This window comes from Peromyscus californicus, unplaced genomic scaffold, assembly GCF_007827085.1.
Source record: "Peromyscus californicus insignis strain IS unplaced genomic scaffold, ASM782708v3 Scaffold_12__1_contigs__length_115047231, whole genome shotgun sequence".
In the NCBI taxonomy this organism is placed as follows: Eukaryota; Metazoa; Chordata; class Mammalia; order Rodentia; family Cricetidae; genus Peromyscus; species Peromyscus californicus.
Window position 1 is genome coordinate 20,409,443 of NW_026294413.1, and position 21,903 is coordinate 20,431,345.

The window sequence follows — 21,903 nt, forward strand, 5'->3', positions numbered from 1 at the left end:
TCGAGTCCCTCTCCTAAGTGCCTTGAGGATTTGGTCTGAGTGAAAAGGGAGAAGACTCAAATCTCATAATGGTTAAAAATACTCTCCCGACATCCCAAGTTGCCTAAGTCAAAAGTCAGCTTAGATGCAGAAGTTTCAAAACTGGTTTTGTATGTTTTTTGTTTTGTTGTTATTTATCTATTTATTTTTTTAAAGAATTGGATGAATAGGACCTGACTTAGGCTTTTGTCTTTTTGCCAAGACGCAGCTTGACCGATGCCCTACTACGGGGGCGAATTATTAGACCAGGGAAGATTTATACCTGAGCGAAAGGATTGGGCTGTTAAGGTTTTCGACCATCAGAATTCGGTGAAATCTTAAATCAAAGTGGACAATCTTAGGTCTGAGAGAAGCTGGCAAAGCCCTTGCGTTCTCACTCCGATCCCCCGGTGGAATGAGGAAGTGCGCCCCTGTCCCCGTAGGAGGTGGCTACCGGGAAATTTAGAGAAAGAGAGGGTCGAAGGGAGCGGTGAAGGGAAGCGGAAGGGACTGGCAGAGTTGGCAAAAGGAGGGATGGAGAAGAAAGAGACTGCGCATTTACCGAGTAAAACGAATTACAAGCGAAAGTTTGTTTAATAACTCCGACGCCTACCCTCAGCACAGCACAGTGTATACAAACTTGCATAGACGTGAATCAGAATGAAACAAAACGTTGACAATTTCCAGCCGCGGAAATTCACTTGCACAGGTCTCTTCTCCCCCCCCTCCCGCCCCTGCCAAGTGTTGACAATAAACATTTAATGAAGGCAGAGACCTGACCGTCTCCAGACAGTGTCGGAATACTTTAAGCAGGCCATTAGCACGGCTTCTTCTACTTCAAACATCGCACGGCACACCCTTACATTATTAAAAAAAAAAAAAAAATTACAACGTGTGAGATAAATAATCCGTTCATAAGGCTATCTTAAGTGGTCTGCAGGAGTTCTGATGCCCCTGTACTTACTAACAGAAACTAACTCATTGTAGATTACTCGCGCTTAAAAAATGTTAAATACAGTTAATGCAATATTAATCGCCCTTTGGTGATATAAAATGCAATATTTTCAGGCAGCTATTGAGCTTTTCCAGTGGAAGAGCTGATGAAAAGAGTCACAGCTGAATAGTGGAGAGAAAAAGGCTGGTATTTATTGCTTTTGTTTGGCTTTTGGCTACAGAGACAGGAACCTTCTAATGGGGTAAGGACATTTATTTTATCTGCAATCTATTGCTGAGAGAGCAGGGGCGGCAGATGGGGCTGGTGCGGTATTCACAGTGTAATTTAGAGCAAATCCTAATAACTAATAATGATTTATGTTAATTTTGATCATCTATGCGACTTTACCAAATCGTTGTGATAAAAAAAAGAAAAAAAGAGACGCTAAATGTGAGGCTCACTGAGAAGCTCACTGGTTTGGGAACTGGCGTCCTGGGCTGCGGAGAATCTTAATATGCATTGTGTTTTAGCAATGGAAATGTAGGTATTCAAAAAGGCAGGTAGGGTGCCTTTGACACGGTCCAGAGGTGTTTCGACCAGGCTTATCTTTCTTCTCAAATCCACTTAGAATGTGCTGCCTTTGAGCGGCCAGCGCTTTTCATCCCAGTTTTAAACAAAACAGATACGTTTCAGTTTTTTATTTGCCTATATTAAAGTAAAGAATCTCATGTAGGGGAGGGGGAGGTTTTAGGACTGGGAAAAGCCAGGAACAGCTAACTGTACGCTAAGCTAGAGTCTTCCCAAAGAGTAATCTTGGTGGCTGGATTTGAAGTGAGTTTAAGTGCGGCCAGCAGTCTCGAGCGCACACTGCCACGCCTCATGCAGAAGTTCCATTACTGGTTCCTTAAACTCATTGCCAATTCCTGATCTTTACCTTCTATCTGACACTTGTTTGCCAACATCAACTTAGGGAAAGCATTTCGGCCTCTACCACCCATCTCTACCTTCCTCCTAGAAATTCCCAGGCTTCTAAACTTAAACATGCTTGTTCTCTGTTGAGTCCCTTGGTTGAGTGGCACCGGAACAAAACCCCGGGGGCTGCCGAGAGAAACCAGGTTCTTCACTAAAACCGGACCGTTTTAGGCTACGGTCCCAGCAATTTTGAAAGGGAGGGTGCGCCTTGCTCCTGGCAATTTGCTTTCTCGGTTACCTTTTGTGGTTTTTAACGCCTCGGGGCTATAGTTTGAAAGTAAAACAGCATCAAAGCATTGCCTTATTAACTCTGTATTTGAGAAATCCAGAGATGAAAACTACCTAAAAGGTTTAATAGGGCGGAACAGTATTTATTTGCCAAGCAAACAGCAAGAATGTAGTTCAAAAGGGGTGCAGTGGCTTCTCAGCAGGAGGCTGGAAGGGCAGGAACGCGGGCAAAGTGAATTTCAAGTTTCAGTTCTAAGGTTAAAGTGAATCAAATAAGCTCGAATGAGATGATTCCTTTGATTTCTAATAATATCTCCCTCACCCAAAATTTATATATTCGAACTCTCAGGGTTTGTTCCACCTTCTCGAGTTCTTGTCGAGACTTTTAGTTAGTAAACTTTGAGATTTTTTTCTTAGGAAGATAGGTTATTTTTCTAAGGATTTGATTTATTTATTTTTAAAATAAATGTATTTAAAATATGAATACATCTTTTGAAGTTACATTTTTATTATTTTTCTTCCTGTTTTTCTTTTTAAGGGCTACAGTTGTAAAATTGCGTTTGATTTCTTCTACTAGGAAAAAAAAATATCAAGCCACAAGATTGAGAATAAAGTCTCCCTTTAAAATTAAGTGGTTTTGTTTTTGCTTTTGAAGAATATCTATTAGTAACTGTGCTGGTACTTTATTGATAGTATTCTGGGTATAAAGAAGACTTTACACAAAATAAATCTTTAAACAAAATAAATCCAGGCAGGTGACATAGGCTGTTTGCTGATGTGGTACACAGGAGCTGTGCCTGTTTGTGAGCTGAGCCTCCACGTGCATATCCGTAGACAAACAGAGGTAACCACAGTTGTTTTTTTTTTTTTTTTCCTTCAGTTGTTGCTGAATGTAACTGAATCTTATTTCTAAATTTCATTCAATTCCGTCTCAGTGTTTCAGCACCAGCAGCTACTCCCCTAAAGTGGAAGAGTGGTACATTATTGAAACTCTCTATCAAACAGCTCTGGGGTGCAGCCTTTCTGCAAATGCTGGTTCTCAATGAGGTCTGACTGCACATAAGCCCCTAATATGTTAATGGCCGTAGGGGATGCCTAAGGTACCATCTCAAGCTGCTTCGCACACCATATGTCAGGCCGTTAGCCACATGGATCTATTAATCAAAAGGAGCTGGAGAAGGAGGGGAAGCCCTTGGAAAGGGGGGGCATGAGAGAGATGGGGGAGGGGGAGAGGGGTCCAGAGAGCATTTAAATATCCCTTCCAGTTACTTTTATTTACAAAAAGGAATAAAATAGATATTAAAAAAATCAATGCAGCCTTCCTTTGTATTAAGTGGAAGACTGTTCCCAAATGTTTACCAAGGAATTAGTATTGTGTCTGGGTATACCGAATAGAAGAAATGTTTGCCTCACGGGTCCTGTCTAGGGTTCCTTTATTTAACAACTTTTATAGACAAGACTCTCTAGGCACAGAAAAACTTTCTGTGATATGTGCTGTTTTATAGATGGATTTTATTAAAACGGAGGGAGGAGCAGGGGGAAATGCTTATTATAGGGACACAGAAAGGCATGGAGGGGAGTGTCTGGGGATTTATAATGAATATGTAATACATTAATATATATCTGCATGGGCAATAGGTGTTTTTTTTAACCACCTCTAGTTGCTCTGACAGGAAGTGTAGCACACTTACATTTTTGCCACTTCCTCTAAGCTGACTTTATAATAAATTAAACTGCAGAATATCCAGGTGGGAAAGACATTAAAAAACAACATTTTAAAAGAACTCACCTCTCTCATTTCTGCTTTGAAATATCTCTTACCTTCCAATGTTTGAAGTAAGTTTCAATTAAATACGTAGTTTAAAAAGTTGTACAACTTTAGAAATAACTCTACTCAACATGGAGAAACTGTAAATGCTATGCATTTGCTAAGCGCTATCAGAAGAAAATTAAAATTTTGCTAAGTGATGAATATGTCTATCATATATCCAAAAATAATTCTTAAATAAATCAAATGATTATTATTAATTTTAAAAAGGTTAGAAACTATACTAGAGACAGAGCACTGGAAGAAAAATAATTCAGATAAATTTAAAACTTAACTTTTCCCTGTGTTCACTCCTAACTGAGACTAGAGTAAATATAAAATCAAAAGTCAATTTGGGTGTATTTGTTGTTTTCATTGATGGTGATGATAAATAACATGAAAAGTTACCAATTTTCTATTTTAAAATCTACAATAAGTGATATAATCTGGAATAAATACCATTGAAAATGTCTTCTTTTTTAAATATTCCCATGATTAATAAGCTTATATTGCAGAAGTTAATTAGTATTATATGGAGTGACTAAAATTTTATTGATCTTATATTTTAAGTGTGTATGTGTGAATAAATACTCAATTTCTTACATACACTTGAGAGCAAATCTTTCACATACATCATAAGACCTCATCATTAGCATATATACTCCCAACATTCTATTATGTTGAATGTGTAAAGAAGAAAGGTAGAAGAATGTTCTTACTCAAGATGTAAAAGAACATTAAAGGCAAGGGTAAAATACTGTTTAATTATAAGAAACAAAAATTATCTTAGTGCTATTACAGTAGGTACAATTCAGGTGTAGTACATTGTTTATGTGTTAGATTGGAGGTAATGAGTTTTACAGTTCTCATAAAGGCATCTATCTATCTTAGATACAGGGAAAGGTTAACATTGCTATCTGCCTTTAATAAATATTCCACTTCTTTAGGTTGTTTGGTTTGGCTGGGAAATCATAAGTGACTCAGTAAAAAAGAAAAGGGGATGGTATATTTAAAAATGGAGAATTCTATTATACAAAACTGAAGTCAGTCTGTAAATATGAAGAATTCTAAAGCATACTTTTATCCAGGAGATGTTGAATACATGAAGATGGATCATCCTAGATTTCAAGAGTAGCTTGGTAGGGAGAAACACTTTTTATCTTTAAATTTTGGTGCAAGCCACTAGCCTTTATTTCTTTCCCTGTAGTTAAAAGGTAGCCCATATATCTGTCGCTTTTGGTTTCCAAAGACTCGTAACTTAATTCCTTCAGGCTATTCATCAGCACAGTAATTAAACTAGCAAATGGATGTAAATAAAGTGAAATTGGTTTCATGACAGATGAGGCAAAGAGGCCTCTGACATGAAACAAGGCAGGACAATAATGATTTCAGCAGCATCAGGCCGTGGAAGGAACCCCAGCTGGATTTATTAGGTGCTGCGGTGATTTGCTGGAAGCGGGCAAGACACGAGTACTCTTTAATTTGACAGGAATTTTGCATCCTAAAGAGCATATTGAAATAAAAATCTAGACATGAGTTCAGGCAACTGTAAACAGAAGTATTTTGGAGAACAGGATGCTATTCAGTTTTTTGTTTGTTTGCTGTTTGTTTTTGAAAGAGCACATCCTCCTTCCTAATAGCAAGGTTTCATTTGTTACAAGTTATTATCTAATCCTGGGAGCAACAAGGGGCAGCAATCTATCATGTGTTCCTTTGCAGTAGATTCTATTGCTAGTGCAGGTTGATTTTTAAGTTACTAGGTGTAGTTTCCAGGGAAGTCACCTTGCATGGTTGATTTTTAAAGTCCAGGATAGTGAAAATATATGTGCAGTTTAGGGAGGTAGGCTTGTACGGGAAGAGAATATGACAAACTGGGAGAGAAGCCCGGATGAGTGATTTATTTTCCAGAGTGGAACTATCACTGCATTTAAATAAAGATCTGGCTCAAGTTTGTTGCCTGTAGTGGTCTGAGATGGGCCACCTAGAAAGCAAAATTCTGGTTACAAAAACAAGTTATCTTAAAGCCCTTAATAAGACAAAGCCTTAAAATCAAATGTAGTTTTGTCTCTATACAATGAGAAGCTCCAAAAACTAGAGGCAATAACAAGAATCATGCCATAAGAGAAGGAGAAATCAGAAAAAGAAGAAAGCAGAAAGAATGTATACTTGTTGGGACCAACAGGACACAAGGGGAAACTGAGTCACCCTCCTTCTACAATATATATAAAATAAATAAAAGACAGATTTTTTCACACCAAGAACAGATTAGTCTCCTTATCCATGAACATGCCAGAAGAAAACTGATATATTTTTAAATGTAGTCTCAATTATATAAGGTTTCTTTCAGAAGAAACATGGATAATAATTCCTCCAAATCTTCCTGAGAGGTGCCTGAGCTTCCTAAGACATTGTTACAATTTCAGCACCACGGTCAGCGCATGCATGTGCGTGCAGCTATTGACACTGGAGAAGTGAAATCTTACATACTCCTAAAACTGTGTAGGTAATCTAATTATTTACCAGTGGGTCCTAATCTTCAAATTGGATGCTAACATAGCCCAAGTCCTCAAACTAGACAGAAGTATGTGTTTTGTATTATTAGGGACAGAAGTGAGAGTATGTGACCAAAACTGAATGGAAAAGGAAAGGGGGAGGAGACAGGGAGGGAGGGAGGGAAGGAAGGAGGGAGGAAGAGAGAGAGAGAGAGAGAGAGAGAGAGAGAGAGAGAGAGAGAGAGAGAGAGAGAGAGAGAGAGAGAGAGAGAGAGAGAGAGAGAGAGCTAGAGAGAGAGAGAGAGACGAAGGAAAAAAGAAAGAAAGGAAGGAAGGAAGGAAAGAAAGAAGGAAGGAAGAGAAACACCATGCATTCTCCCTCCAATATAATTGTGGGTGACTTTCAGGCCAGGAAGGAATTTATTATGAAACTCAATTGGCTTTCTCTCTGAGGCTGCTTTTTTTTTTTTAAACAGAAAAGCATGCCTAATTATTTTAAAGTTCCTTTCCAATCGTGAGACATAGGCAAGTCCTTTAATTATAATACAATATGAACAGGGGGAGCATATGGAGGAGAATGTCAAGAAGAGAGTGCTAGGGGCAGCTCCTCGGAAATCTGTATTCATTTCTGGCTCTTATTTGTTCAGTAATCTCTACCATCATAACTAAATCTTGAAGCACTGATGTAGTTCGAGTTGTTGTTGACTTAACGTCAAAATTCAATCACTGGGGGTTTTGCATCAGCCAGGCTACTTATTTGTCTAATAAATCCGTCATTTTGTAAGAAAAATATTTGAGGAGCCGTACTTGACCTCTTGGTATCCACAAGTCACATTTATTTCTCCCAGTTTACAAATGCAAAATCGAGATGATCATCTAACGCCTGAGGAACTGTGTTGATTTCTGATTGGATTTTAGATGGAAATGTCTATTTTAAATACCTTGTGATTAAATTGTACACATAATAGAATCCATGCATTTTAAACTCATTCCTGCTTGGAAACTTAACAACCTAGACTGCTAGTCATACATACCGATGCCAAAAAAAAAGTCAGACCACCCCACCCACATTTTTTAAATAAATACTAAAATTGACCTCTAATTGGAAGACTTAACTAGTTCATTTTGGCTATGTCCCCACTCTCCTCAATGGGTTTCAGTTCACTGTGGAGGGGAGAGTACTGTAATTTATACAGGAGAGGGGAGGGTTTTATTATCTCAGTCTCAGAGAAATGACACACAGGACCAGCCTGGCATTTCTAGTCCCATGGTTACAGTCTTGAGTCTCCTGGTAAACTCTAACTGAACTTTAAGAAAATTCACATCACCATCTGTTAACATTAGTAAATGGAAGTAACGTGTTATAGTTGCTCGCACTAATTTTATTTTCTCCCAGCCATGTGCTTAGAAATTGCTAGAGAACACCCAAGCTCTCTCTCCCTTATCCCCTTCTCTGCAGAATATTTTAGTGTAAAGACCACTTTACAACTTAAGAATCTTCCCAAATTCTTTGGCTAGGACATCAAGTTCTTCTACAGAGTTTCCCTGTTTAGTAAGAGCTGTCAGTGTCGATCTGTCTGTGCTGGAAAGTGCCTTAACAGAAAGAAAATATTTTGAACCAGACTAGAAGACTAGTTTTGCTGGTTAGTATAAGACACAGCAAGGACATTGAAACAGGGAGCTGATGCGGTTACCATCAAGGCTTGTCTAAGGTTTTCAATCCCGACATATGTTAGAGAAGGGGTGTAGACCAAGCTGACTCTGGTCAAATTTGGGGCCCCCTTGTGCTTTCTTGCCCTGGGTATGTGTGAGTGACTGCTTGTTGTGTGTGCTGTTCAATAACTAAAGCACGTGTAAAGAAAGTGGCATTAGCTTGTTTGGATCTGAAATCATTGCAATGGTCAGAACTCATATAGGACAGATTTTAGGTCAAAGGTGGACAACAAAGGGGACCCTGAACTCCCACTGTTTCCCCGCTGTGTTTGCTCTGGGTCTCCTGCCCTTGTCTGCCCCTCATGACCCCTAGCTGAGTTTGGAGACTTTCTCCCTTCCTCACTGCACGCTGGAAGATCTGAGGCCATGGACTTCCTAGAGTAGTGAGGATGGGACTCTTCGCCTCTTACTGTCCCTCCCTTTCCACAGTCTTGGTCACAAGGAGCTCAGTTCCCAGAGGTCCTAGCGGCCCCAGCGTGGGGCTCTGATGCGGCTTCTGTGTTGGGCAGAACTAGAGAAGGGAAAATTAGTGAGCAGCAAATGGGGCCATAGGGGTCGCCCAGGCAGTAGGTAGAATTTCTGCCTCAGCATGTTTGGAGCTTGCTCTCCAAAGCTTAAGAGGTGCTTCCTGACAAGCGGGCCTTCTGAGAGGCCACTGAGATCTAGGACATTGCCTGTCGGAGTCATTTCTCAGCCTTTCTTATATCACCTCCATTTCCAAGCTGGCTCTCCTGAATCCCAAGACTTCATTTCCATTTTCCTCTCATAGGACCTTAAGGCATGGAATACATTCAGAGAAAACCACCGAATCAAAAAGCAAAACAAAACGAAAATCCTCAAGTCTTTACCCAAACTTCCCTCTGAGGGCAGTGGCCAGCACAAGCAGCTCACAGTTCCCAGGCGCTGGAGATCTGAAAAGGTGGGCTGTGTGTCTAGACTGAACATATACATCACTGTCATAAGGGAGTAATTCTTGAGTAGTGACAAAACCAGACTGAAGTGATAAACCTTTCCAATATTTGTTTCTATCACAAAAACTGCGAATCTTTCAGAATCATCACCACTTCTCAACTCTCCCAGCTCTCCCGTCAGTTCTAGAGAGAAACTAGAGGAGGTGTTCTGGGGGTGTCTTTGACTGGGCCTTAAGATGTGGGGCACTTCTGAAGGAACTTCATTCCTTGGCAACAGTGGCTGGGGAAGTAGGGATGTATCTGGAATGGACTGAGTCTGGGGGCAGGGCAGGTTGCTATGTGGGGCAGTTTGTTTGGGTTTCCAAATTTCCACTACTCTCATTAAAGTTGGGCAAGGACTTTTGCACTTGCACCCCCTTTTGGGGAGTATTTGAGTCAATGACTCCATCAGAAGAGTACTGAAAAGCCGGTGTTAGTAATACCCAGGACCTCTGGGAGGCATGAGTCCCAACACTTGAGCTCCAACTCCAGCCTCAGCTTGTAGGGCCAGAAGTAGTCTTCACCTACAATAAAGTAGCTTCAAGCTTATGAAGTTTTTAATGGCAGGAGAGTGCTCCCCCAGCGTGGAAATACCAGTGTTAAGTTGTGGAAATAGATGTTCTACATTGTAGTTATTAAAAACTTATAAAATCTTAAATCAATATAAATTAATTTAATTATGATTTGTAATTGCATTATGCATGATCAATTTGAAACACTACTTTAAAGATAATTAGAGCTGGGTGCTGTCACTCCTGACTCCCTTAATAGCTTAATGAAAAAGAATGTCATACACTCACTACCTTTGGGTTAAACCTGTAAATTATGCTAAATGCTTATTTTCCAATAAAAAATATGGTAAAATAATTGTACACTTTATAGACATATTTTATGACTCAATTGTAAATGTGTAATGGATTTCCTTGGTGGAACTGTATTCTGCGTTTTTCCATGGACCTAGTTAAGTATTTATTAGGGTTGATTGAGCTGTCAGTGTTTTTTTCAGGATCAGACCTCAAGGATTTGAATGAAGACTAACTTTTATGTAAAAATATCATGCTGTCCTCGAAGCTTGTGCCAAGAGGTCATTGCAGATGGAGGTCCTAACTTAGCATAATGGGTTTAACATTTCCATGACATCATCAGGGAATCTGAAAGAGTCTAAGGATAATCAGAGTGGTCATTCAGGAGAAGAGTAAATATTTTATGAGGATATATAGAAGACAGGAAAGATGGTCAGAAAGGTGATTCTCAGCTCCTTAGAGTTCTGAGAAGGAAGCATTTCAGCTATGCACAGAGTTGAAAGAGCCACTGAATATGCTGGAATTAGCCAGATGAATTTGAGAGCTTCAGAAGGGGACTCATATCAGGGATTAGTTTGTATAAGATTGCTTTTGTTTTCCAAACTTTTCATGGATTTTTCAGTATGAAGAATTTATCCTTTACATGCTAGCATGCAAGAGAATACAGTCAGTACTCTCCTGACCCTAATTTTCTGGGTTGATTTCTTAATAATTTCTGGTACTGCAGGACAGGCTCTTTACTTTTAAGATGATTATTGAAGTTATCAAGAGAATGTTAGAAGTATTTTTGAATTAGATAAATCCAGTAAATTAATATTTATTTATTTCCTTCTTTTATAAAATAATATTTGATTAGCTGTATTACTACAGGTTTTGATAGGTTAACCGTTATCTACCATCAGATTTCTACTCCCAACTCCAGACAGATATTGAAAAATGTGCACATACAGAAAAATAAATAATAAAAAGTACAGAGAACTACATAATTCATAGTTTTAAGTATTTTTCTCAAAATGGTAATATGTATATATCTGGTTTTTCAAGACAGAATTTCTCTGTGTAGCCCTGGCTGTCCTAGAACTCGCTTTGTAGACCAGGCTGGCCTCAAATTCAGAGAGATCCATCTGCCTCTGCCTCCCAAGTGCTGGTATTAAAGGCCAGCGCCACTACACAGTGCTCAAGGTGATTATTTTTATCAGACTTCACATGAGCAAAAATAAGCATTTGTTGTTATTTGAAAAGTAGTTACGTGTTTTCCATATGGTTCAACACACTCACTCAACTTCAATATTATTATGTTATTATTTTTGTCTTACTTTAGATTGTGTGGATTAAATGTCTGACATGAACTATTAAACATGTCCTCTGGAATGAATACTGAGTCTTCTTGAATTTATGTTTACTTTCATGAAAATTCTCTTGGATATTTCTAACACAAAAGAACTTTATTCCCTGCAGAAGACACAAATGTATTAAGTGGTGGGAAGAGGAGGTAAATATTTTTAAACTGTAAAACTTAATGTTTTCTCTGAAAAATCTTTTCATTTCAACACATTCCCTATCCTGCACAGCTCAGTCACCAGGCCGCGACATGACATCTCAGGCATGTTCTTCCTTCTGTAGCCTCTTATGTCACTTTGCCTTCTACTGTAAGGATATGTTTGTGCCCCTGGCTTTTCAGCTATAATAATGTCTTCTCAAAAGAAAGGCTTATATGTTTTATCTTTGTATTTCCCCAGATGACTAACACAGCATATATATATATATATATAATATATATATTATATATATACATATTATATATACATGTCTTAGGATCTACTATATAAATATATATGTGCAAAAGTGTGTATATATATATATATACTATACATATAGTAGATCATAAAACATCAGACACACTCAAGTTAAAGAACACACAAGTTTTCCCTTATAATCATCTTGAACACACGTAAATGATCTGGTTTCTTGCTCCTCTTTCCAATAGTCCCAGTTTACTCTGGGGTTCTCACTGAGACTGGCAAATGGCAATCCGGATCATTTTCAGCTGGTTTTTTTTTTTTTTTCCATTTTTGAATTTTATCCTAAAATTATGTTGTGTTGATTTGAGTTTGGTCTCACAAATACATTACCATTCTATTTGAAGCAATTTAAATAAGGTTACTATTTTAAATGTCATGATTTTCTCTATGTAATTTGTGTTATCAATTTCTGTGTAATTATGCTATGTCATTTCAATTAGTTATAGACCGTTTTCATGATCAAAAGCCCCAATCTCTTGACCTGAACTGCAAGTACACTCCATTATTTATGCTGTCATGGGCAGGTCTTGTGTTAAAAATTTGGCATTCTGTGGTCACCAGACATTAACTCGGGAGTGTCTCTGGATGATTTATCCTTCCTTTCCCCTTCGCACAGCCCCTGCATACAGCTCTGTAATGATTGCTGCAAGTGGACCAGTCAAGTGCCAAATGAATCATTCCTTTATCAGATGCGAAGCTGAAAGTGCCATTTAGCAAGTTTTGATTCTTGGTAATGGGGCTCAGCAAATTTTATTTTCTGATATATTTTATAATACTTCAGAGTAGGTACTATTATTACAGAAGACTAGCACCACATTCAATAGGTGCTAGACCCTAACTCTTTTTACTGTAACCGAGTAACTTTTATGATTGACACTGTGGCTAGACCAGTGCATCCAAAAGAGCAGCATTCTTTTGTGAAACTCTGATAACTATTGGTTTCCAACGTGGGAAAGAATTACTAATGTTTTTAAAGAAAGAAATGCTGCTTGTTAAGAGGGTCATGCCACAGAAATATAAATGAGGTTATTTCTCTTTTTAAAGATAAAATTCAGTTTTCATTTTAAAATACCAAAGAAGTTTTATTTGTAATGACCGTTGTACTTCTACAGCCTGAACCGGGAAAATGCCTCTTATGCTCCAACTTTTTCTTTGTCTATATAAAACAAAAGATAACAAAGTCAAAAAAGCCTGCAATATTTTTAGGCCCAAACTTGTTTTTTTTTTTTTTTTTTTTTTTTTTTACATCAAACAAAGCCCAAAAGGGGAAAAGAGCTGGTTTTGGACATGTACATTAAATTTCATGACTTGAAGCCATAGTGACGAAACATCTTGTTAATCAAAATCCATATTCTCTTCTTATTTTGAGCTGTTTGCCAAACAAAGAGAAGACAAAACTCCACACTTGCACATTTCTACATTAAATGTGGAAACATTAAAAAAATTAGATTAGGAAATAGAAGAATATAATGACCTTACTCTCAATCATATGCTGCCAGCTAAGTGTTTGAGACTGAAAAATTGCACTAATGAAGCTATTTGAAGGCTTTTGTGGACAACTGCTTCCTCTTTGAAGATTAAATGAATGATGTTGATGTGATTAATCTTAGTACAGGGAGTGATACAGCCGCTAGGAAATACCTTGGTGATTTTCATAATTAAACTGAATCAACATTTCAAAGAAATGCCAGTGTTATCGCTTGTATATTGGAATTATGTTCATTAGACAGAAGAAACAAATAATTTGAGCAAACAAGATTTTCCTTTTGGTGTGTTGAGACTTCTGTCATGTCTCGGAGTATCTTACTATAAATCATCATTACTGCTTAATTTTGTCCTTGCTTTTCTTGGTTGGTTTGTGTCTCTGTACACTGCATTGTTGCAGATGATGACTAGAAGCATCTCACTTCTTTACTTTCAGATTTTTAATTTTTGTCTTCTCTTAACCTCAGTTCTAAGCTAGCCAACTGCTTACCTGAAGTAAGATTGCAAAAATTTAAGTTCTGGTAAGTAAGGCATTCTAGAATTGTTCTGTCACTTATAAAGATTTAAGAAAATCACAGCTCTAGCATTTCCCTATGTCCTTGATATATTTAGAGCTCACAGCACATTTTTAAACCTATGTACTAATTGTTACTAATTTTATTTAATAAATAAATAAAAATAAAGATAAATATAAAATAAAAATATAGAAACTAGAAAATAGTAAATAAATTTATTTTCCTTGTAGTAAGGATTTATACTTTTTCTAGTGCTTTGTGGATAATTTAAAGGAGAAAAATATTCAGCCCAATTCCCTATTAAGCTACGTGAATTTGGCTTGGTAGGTCAATTCTGAGCAGTTCTGGCTTCTCAGTGAATATACAACTTCAGGCCAAGAGCTAAGGGTCACTGATTCAATAGAAGCACAGTGTCTTACCTCTTCAATCACAGCTTTAAATTATTTTAAACATTTCTGAGTGACTCCCAGAATCTTTCTTTTCCTGGTTGTTTAAAATAAATAAGAAACAATTTTTATCTTTTTTTTTTAAAGTTTATTTGTGTAGATGTTTTGCCTGCATGAATGTCTGTGCAACACATGCATGCCTGGTACCTCCAGAGGTCAGAAGAGGGTGTTAGACCTTCTAAGACTGGAGTTATAGATGGTTTTTTAGCCACTGTGTGAATGCTGGAAAACAAAACAAAACAAGCCAGTGCTCTTAACTGTGAACCATCGCTCCAAACCCAAGAAATGTTTCTTTTGACGTACCAGACAAAGTACACAATTGGAGTTCAATCTGTAGTCTTAAATCAGATGAGTTTGGTGGGTGTTACCAAGTCACAAAGAGGGGAAAAACATTCATCCTTAAATCTGTTTTTCTTTCACTGTTGTAGTGCAGAAAATACTTAATATTTAATAAGGTACCGAAAGCAGCCAAGGGACTAGACTTGTGAAATAAACAATGCACCTGTATTGACATAAAATGTTGGTCCATATTCCCTGTTGCAGGGAACTAAGATGTAGTTGTGATGGTCAGTAATCTAGTGGCATTTTTCACAAAGTGTGGTAGTTTGAATGAAAATGTCTCCCATAGACTCACAGGGACTGGTACTATTAGAAGGTACACTCTTGTTGGAATAGTTGTAGCGTTGTTGGAAAAAGTGTGTCACTGGGGTTGGGCTTTGAGGTTTCAGATGCTCAAGCCAGGCCCAGTGTCGCTCTCTCTTCCTATTGCCTGCCGATCTAGATGTAGATTTCTCAACTACCTCTCCACCACCATGCCTGCCTGCAGCATCGCCATGCTTCCTGCCATGACAATAATGGACTGAATCTCTGAACCTGTAAGCCAGCCCCAATTAAATGTCATTTTTTATGAGAGTTGCCATGGTCATGGTGTCACTTCACAGCAATAAAACCCAAACTAAGATACAAAGATACCTCCCTGTGTTGTCTGACATACCACAAAGTCACCCACGGGCCAAACCTGCCAGCTAGCGACAACAGCCAATGAAAACTGAGATCAGCATCCCACATATAAAACAAATGTGCTCATTTGAAATAGACTTTCTGGCATTGAACACTACTTATGACAAATAAAAAACCATCACTGAACCAAAAGTACAATTCTCCCACAAATCTTTCTTCTCTTGCTTGACAGGACAAGAGAAGGGGACATTCAGGATTCTGGGCTAGGGAGAGACCTGCCTAGGGAGAAAAGATCAGAAAATCTCCCTTATGTCAGACATGTGTGCGATAAGGAAACCCAAGGAACATGGCTGGAGGGGGAGGAAGGAGTTTGGAGCTGTTCTGGGAGGGATTCGGTTTGCATGGGGAGCACACAGTCCAATATTCTGGACCAGTCTGTGGGGATGGTTGCAGCCATGCAAAAGGAACAAGGAGTATTGGGTGAAACCTTATTTTACATGTATGAAGTGCATCTTATATCCATGGGTCGTGCAAGGGAAAAACTGAAGTCATAGACAAGTAGACCTTACTAAATAGAGAGCCCTGTTCTGTTGGTGATGCCGCTTCATGACTGGCTGGAGTCTCATGCACCCTTGAGGAGATGCTCTTCTGGAAGATTCAAATATAATTCATAGACTTTTCTGGTGTCCAGTTCCAGAGAATTGAGGGTGGGAAGAGATAATTATTCAATAAATCATCCTTCTTTTTTGGAACACTAAAGAGTTGGAACCATTGAGAAGCTCTTGGTCATCTGGTGTCCTGGCAGTGTTCCCGAGCTTGTCTCCTTCATCCCTTCCTTGACTTCCCTATGAAACACTGGATGCATATTTTTGGACAGTTCATACTTGGCATAGCCTTTTTAAATCAGAGATTTGAATTAATATTTATTTCTCCTCCTTCATTTTTCATTCTATTCTCTCTCTCTCTCTCTCTCTCTCTCTCTCTCTCTCTCTCTCTCTCTCTCTCTGTGTGTGTGTGTGTGTGTGTGTGTGTGTGTGTGTGTGTGTGTGTATCTATAACATGTCTTATGTCTCATAGCTGGGTTTCCTTTAGTGAGGAACTTCTAAAGAAAAGATGACACTGGGGAGATTTCTCAGCCTGTTTTTCCTCCATGGAGCCCTTGTGGCTGTAACTGTGTTTCAGATGGTGTGCATGTTTGCTCTATCTCTAGTGAAGAAAAGTCACAAAGACAGAGGGCACATCAAAATGGAAGGACAATAGTACTGAAACTCTGACGGCCAGATGCCATTCTTTGGGATTCCCTAAAAATAAACATACATTGATCTTTGCAGTATTCTCTCTTGTTATGTTTTGCCAACAGTGAAAAGTCATTTAACAATCCCCAAAACTCAAGATAAGCTTTGTGTTGTTTGGAACGTAGAAAAACACATTTTTAAGATTGCCTTTCAACCTAGTTATAAATTCACTCTCTTGGGAATTCAATTTTCACCACAATATTTCTGATTTTCTGGTTACTCATTATATTTCTACATATACCCATCTTCTTCAATCTGTTGTGCACAGGACACATGAAATGAACTTTCTCTGTCTCCTCCTCGCTCTTCTCCTCCCCCCTTTTAGTGTGTATACTTTTGTCTGTATCATGAATGCTGTACGTGTATGGTTCATGCACATGAGTGTACAGGTGCACTGGCTATTTGTTTACACATAGAAGTCACAACAGTATTTTAGGAGTCTTCACCTATCAGTTCCTGCCTCATTGCCTCAAGGTAGAGAGTCTCACTCCACCAGAAGCCTATTGTTTTGGCTGGGATGCCTGGTTAGTGAGCTCTCAGGATCTACCTGTGTCTGTCCCTCCTCACACCCATGTTGGGCTTTCTACATGGGTACTGGGCATTCAAACTCAGGCCCTCATGCTTTCATGCCAAGTATTCTTACCTCCTGAGCCACTCCCCTCGATCTAGTCCTTTTTTCTTTTTCTGAGACAAGTTTCACTGAGAAGAGCAAGCTGGCCTGGACCTCTTGCTCCTTCCCCAGCCTCCCAAATGTTGGGCTCACAGGAGTATACTGCTCTGGCCGTCAGCTCTTCATGGCAGAATTCACTCTGTAGGTGAGCTCCCACTTCACAAGCATCCCTATCACAACAGAAATTAATAGGAAAGCGAACAGTTGCACAAGTCTTCTTTTCAGAGGTGGAGAGCCTTTGTCTACAGTCTATATGACCGGCACCAGAGGGTCGGTACAGTGTGCTCTTTCTCCAGTTTTTCTCTTTTGGCTTAGTTCTTGCTGTCACAGTAAAAGAAAGAAATTAGTAAACTAGGTGGACCACATAAAGGGAGGATTAAAGAAAAAAATAGAAAGAAAATTCTTCAAATTTGGTGTCCTCAGCCTGGGGACGGCTATGTCCCAATTTCATTTGTGTTTCTCTGTGAATCCCCTTGCAATTCTTCAGCCCTAATAACTGTAAATTTATATAATTCAACTACTTTTTTGAACATTGCTATTAAGCATTGCTAGTAGTTAGGGACTCAGAATGCCTGGGCTTTCCTTCTGCTTCTCCTTTCATTAGCTGTGTAACTGTAATAAAACTACGTAAATTCTCCGTGTTTCACATTCTCCACCAGTGAAGAGGCGATAAGAATATATTCTACATCATTGGCCGACTGAAGAATTCAATAGATTAATGTCAAAACATTTAATGCACTGCCAGATCATAATGCAATGTCCGACTAAAATAAGCACTGTAGGGTTGTCATAATTTATGTTTTTGTAGTTTTCCCCAAGTAATCTGTTAAACATTGGGGGCTGTGCTTATTATCTTATTATCTTTATCTCCAACAGTGTTGAGAGATGACTGTCCATGAAGAGACGTTTAAACATTTACTCATGGATTGATGGTGTCAATTAAGATATCTCTTATATGTTTTAAATGGGTAGAGAAATTCACTAGCTAATGGAAAAACAAGAGCATGTACACCATTAGGTGAGCTCCAGTTTTACAAGCATCCCTATCACAACAGAAATTAATAGGAAAATGAACAGTTGCAAAAGTCTTCCTTTCAGAGGTGGAGAGCCTTGGTCTACAGTCTATATGACCGGCACCAGAGGGTCGGTACAGTGTGCCCTTTCTCTAGTTTTTCTCTTTTGGCTTAGTTCTTGCTGTCATAGTAAAAGAAAGAAATTAGTAAACTAGGTGGACCACATAGAGGGGGATTAAAGAAAAACAGAAAGCAAACCCCTCAACTTTGGTGATCAGTAGGCTTTTGTTCCTCTTAATTATCCTTTCTTTCTTTCTTTCTTTCTTCCTTTCTTTCTTTCTTTCTTTCTTTCTTTCTTTCTCTTTCTTTCTTCCTTCCTTCCTTCCTTCCTTTCTTTCTTTCTTTCTTTCTTTCTTTCTTTCTTTCTTTCTTTCTTTCTTTTTTGGTTTAAATGTTTGAGGACTTTGTAGTCTTTATCCCAATAAGCCCATACCTTATTCTTTAACCCTGCTAGGTGTATGCTAAAAAATCACACATCAGTTGGAAAAATAAGCCAACATAGGCTTTTGTTTTTGTTGAATACATGAACTTAAACAGATCTTGGTGAGAGGAAGACTATGTAGAAAAATTAAAATTACTTTTAGGAGATGAGAGAAGGCTCAACCAGGAAATTTCTTGTTGCACTAGCGTGAGGACCTGAGTTCAGTTCCCAAACACCCACATACTACTGGTGAGATATGCACATCCAGACCTCAGGAGGCAAAGACGGAGACTCTCTGGGGCTCACTCACCTGCCAGTCTAGGCAGTTGGCAAGGTCCAGGTTCAGGGAGAGACATTCTGCCTCAAAAAATAAGATAGAGAAGCAATTGAGGAAGACACCAAATGTCAACCTCTGTTACACACACACACACACACACACACACACACACACACACACACACACACATACACACACACACACCTCTACCCCTTTCCCTGTTTCTATAAAGTAAAATAAAATCACTTTTCTAAAAAAATTCATTTAACTAAACTATGGATATACAATAATTTTCACTTAAAAACCCACATTGCTCATTTGTGCCTTGATTCCTGTTTTTTTAAGCCAATTTCAATGAACCATATATAAAATTCTCTAATGCTACATTTTTGTGTAGTTCCAATTAGACCCAACTTTCTAATTTTAAAATAGCCATAGTTCTGTGTGAATCACATTTCTTTATAAAAAGCACATATCAAGAAAAATTGCCATTGAAACTTCTACTAGAGCCAACATAACACATTTATGTTCTGCTCTTTTTTTTCTTGTTCAGCCCTCTTCCTTGACCTAAATACACTCCAATTGGACTCTAAGATTCAGAACATCTGTCTACAACCTTGTGCAGAATCCCTCCAGAGGCCTAGTTTTGCTCTTTATTGTATGTTACTAACCACAGTAGAAGCCATGAGCGCATTTAGTTTCCCTAGGGTACAAGATTGCTTTAATTGCCAGCGACAGCAATTCATGCTCTTATGACTGCTCACTAGTCTATACATTTACAACGATCCTGTGGCATTACCGATGGGTCCAGTGTAATTCAATTATGTTGCTGTCTGTTTTATAATTTTTAAAGAAATGTTTCCTGTTTTCTTCTTTGAATTTTTTAGAGGTCCAGATCACTGAAAGTCCTATTGTTCATTGGGCCTGCTTATTCAAATGATTTAAACACATAGTGCCACAGGCAGATAGACTTGGTATCAAACACATCAGTGTATCCTGCATGGCTGTTTATGTAGACCATGGAAAATTTGAACCAAAAGCAATATGAACAGATTGAATTCTTTAACTATCTGTTATAATCTTCATCTTGACATGCTGAATGTGAGAAACAAAATGGAGTTCACCTTTATGTGAAAAGATTGTTTAGCATTCCACTTTACAATCATTCCTAAATAGCTTTAGACTAAGAGCCAACTCTGATTAGGAATCAGTCACTTTGCATGGGTGACTGACACCTTTTTCAAAATCATGTCCTTTTATCTGGTTTTAGAAAAGGAAACATTCTGTGGAGATGCTGGGATTTCTAACATGAACCAGTGGAACAGACACAATTTGAAGTGCCATGTGGAAATGAAGATCAAGGTCCTTTATGATTGAAATGCAACCCTGTAGGATATGGTCAAGTAAGCGACTTAATCAGAGTTGAGATGAGGACAGAGTTCCTGAGGTACATGAATTACAAGGAGCAAAAACTCATCTGACAGGGCATTTTGAAGATGGGCTCAGTATTTGTGGCAAAACACAGTCTTGTGTGGAGCAGAAAGAGGAAGGGTAGACCAACTATTTGGTGACTTGGTTAGATACTTTAGGACAAGGACAAAAGCAATGAAAAGCAGAATGTGTTAAGGTCACACCCAGAGTAGCAGGATACAAGGTCTTTTATGATTTTAGTTAAATCAAGGGACAAAGAGATTATAATGTTAGAATGATTTCTACAGAAGCAGGTTTGTGAAATTGATGGTTATTCTGCATGAACTGGTCTTTTGAGTTTAGAGAAAGGTAGTAACACCTAGTGAGTGAGAAACTGGATAGATACTTAAGTAAGATTTACTTAAAATTTTATCTAGTTATTTTTTTACACGTTTGGGTATTTTATCTGTGTGTATGTCTCCACACCATGTGCATAGAGTGCACAAGGAGGCCAGAAGAGGTTGTCAGATTCCTGAAGACTAGAGTTACAGATGGTTGTGAGCCACTATGTGAGCGCTGTGAATTAAACCCAGGTTGTCTGGATGAGCAGCCAGTGCCCTTAACCATTGACATCTTTCTAGCTCAGAGATGTATTATTAAATTCTATCCTACTTCTTACTTTGTATCATAGCCCAGCAATCTAATTATTTTAGTTGCTAGTCTGTTTTTCTCTAAAACCAATGTACTCATGAAGTCTAAGTAAGGTATCTGGGGCTGAGTACTTTATGAACTTTAGAAGGTCACATTTAAGTCCAGTTTCACTTAGTAAAGTAAGTGTTCCTTATTTCAACCAAATACCCAAGTAAACAGAACATTAAAGAATTTTCCCCATTCAACATTAGCAGTTTCTTGCAGTTCCTTTGTTTTTGTGTCTTTAGCACTGAGAGCAGTTCCAGGTACACCAAAGGCACCGATAGTCTCTAGATATGGTTGATGTAAGATGAGTTGGAATATGACTAAATTAGATTATTTGGAGAAAATGGATTTATCAAAGTTATTTTATGAGTGTAATCATGCTGGCCATGTGAATATTTCCTTTTATAAAATCATAAATAAACACACTGGTCATTGTAGCTGAAGTTTTCCTGTCCTGCCTGGCCCACAGTCAGGACAAATCTCTCTTACCCGCCAGTCCCACAGTCACTCGGACCCAATCAAACACACAGAGACTTATATTACTTATAAGCTGTATGACTGTGGCAGGCTTCTTGTTATCTAGTTCTTATATTTTAAATTAACCCATTTCTATAAATCTATACCTTGCCACGTGGCTTGTGTCTTACCGGTATCTTTTATTATTTTTCTCATGGTGATGGCTGGCAGCATATCCTTCTGCCTCAGCCTTCCACTTCCCAGAATTCTCCTCTCTCCTTGTCCCAACTATACTTCCTGCCTGGCTACTGGCCAATCAGCACTTTATTTATCAATCAATCATCCACAGCAGGTCATTGCTAACTATTTGATTTCGCACCCACAGATAAGTATTTTGCATTTCACAAGTGCTGTGTTTGACGTGAAATACTGTTTATGGCAGGCAGAAGATCCAAAATGATTGACACAGGTACTCATGCC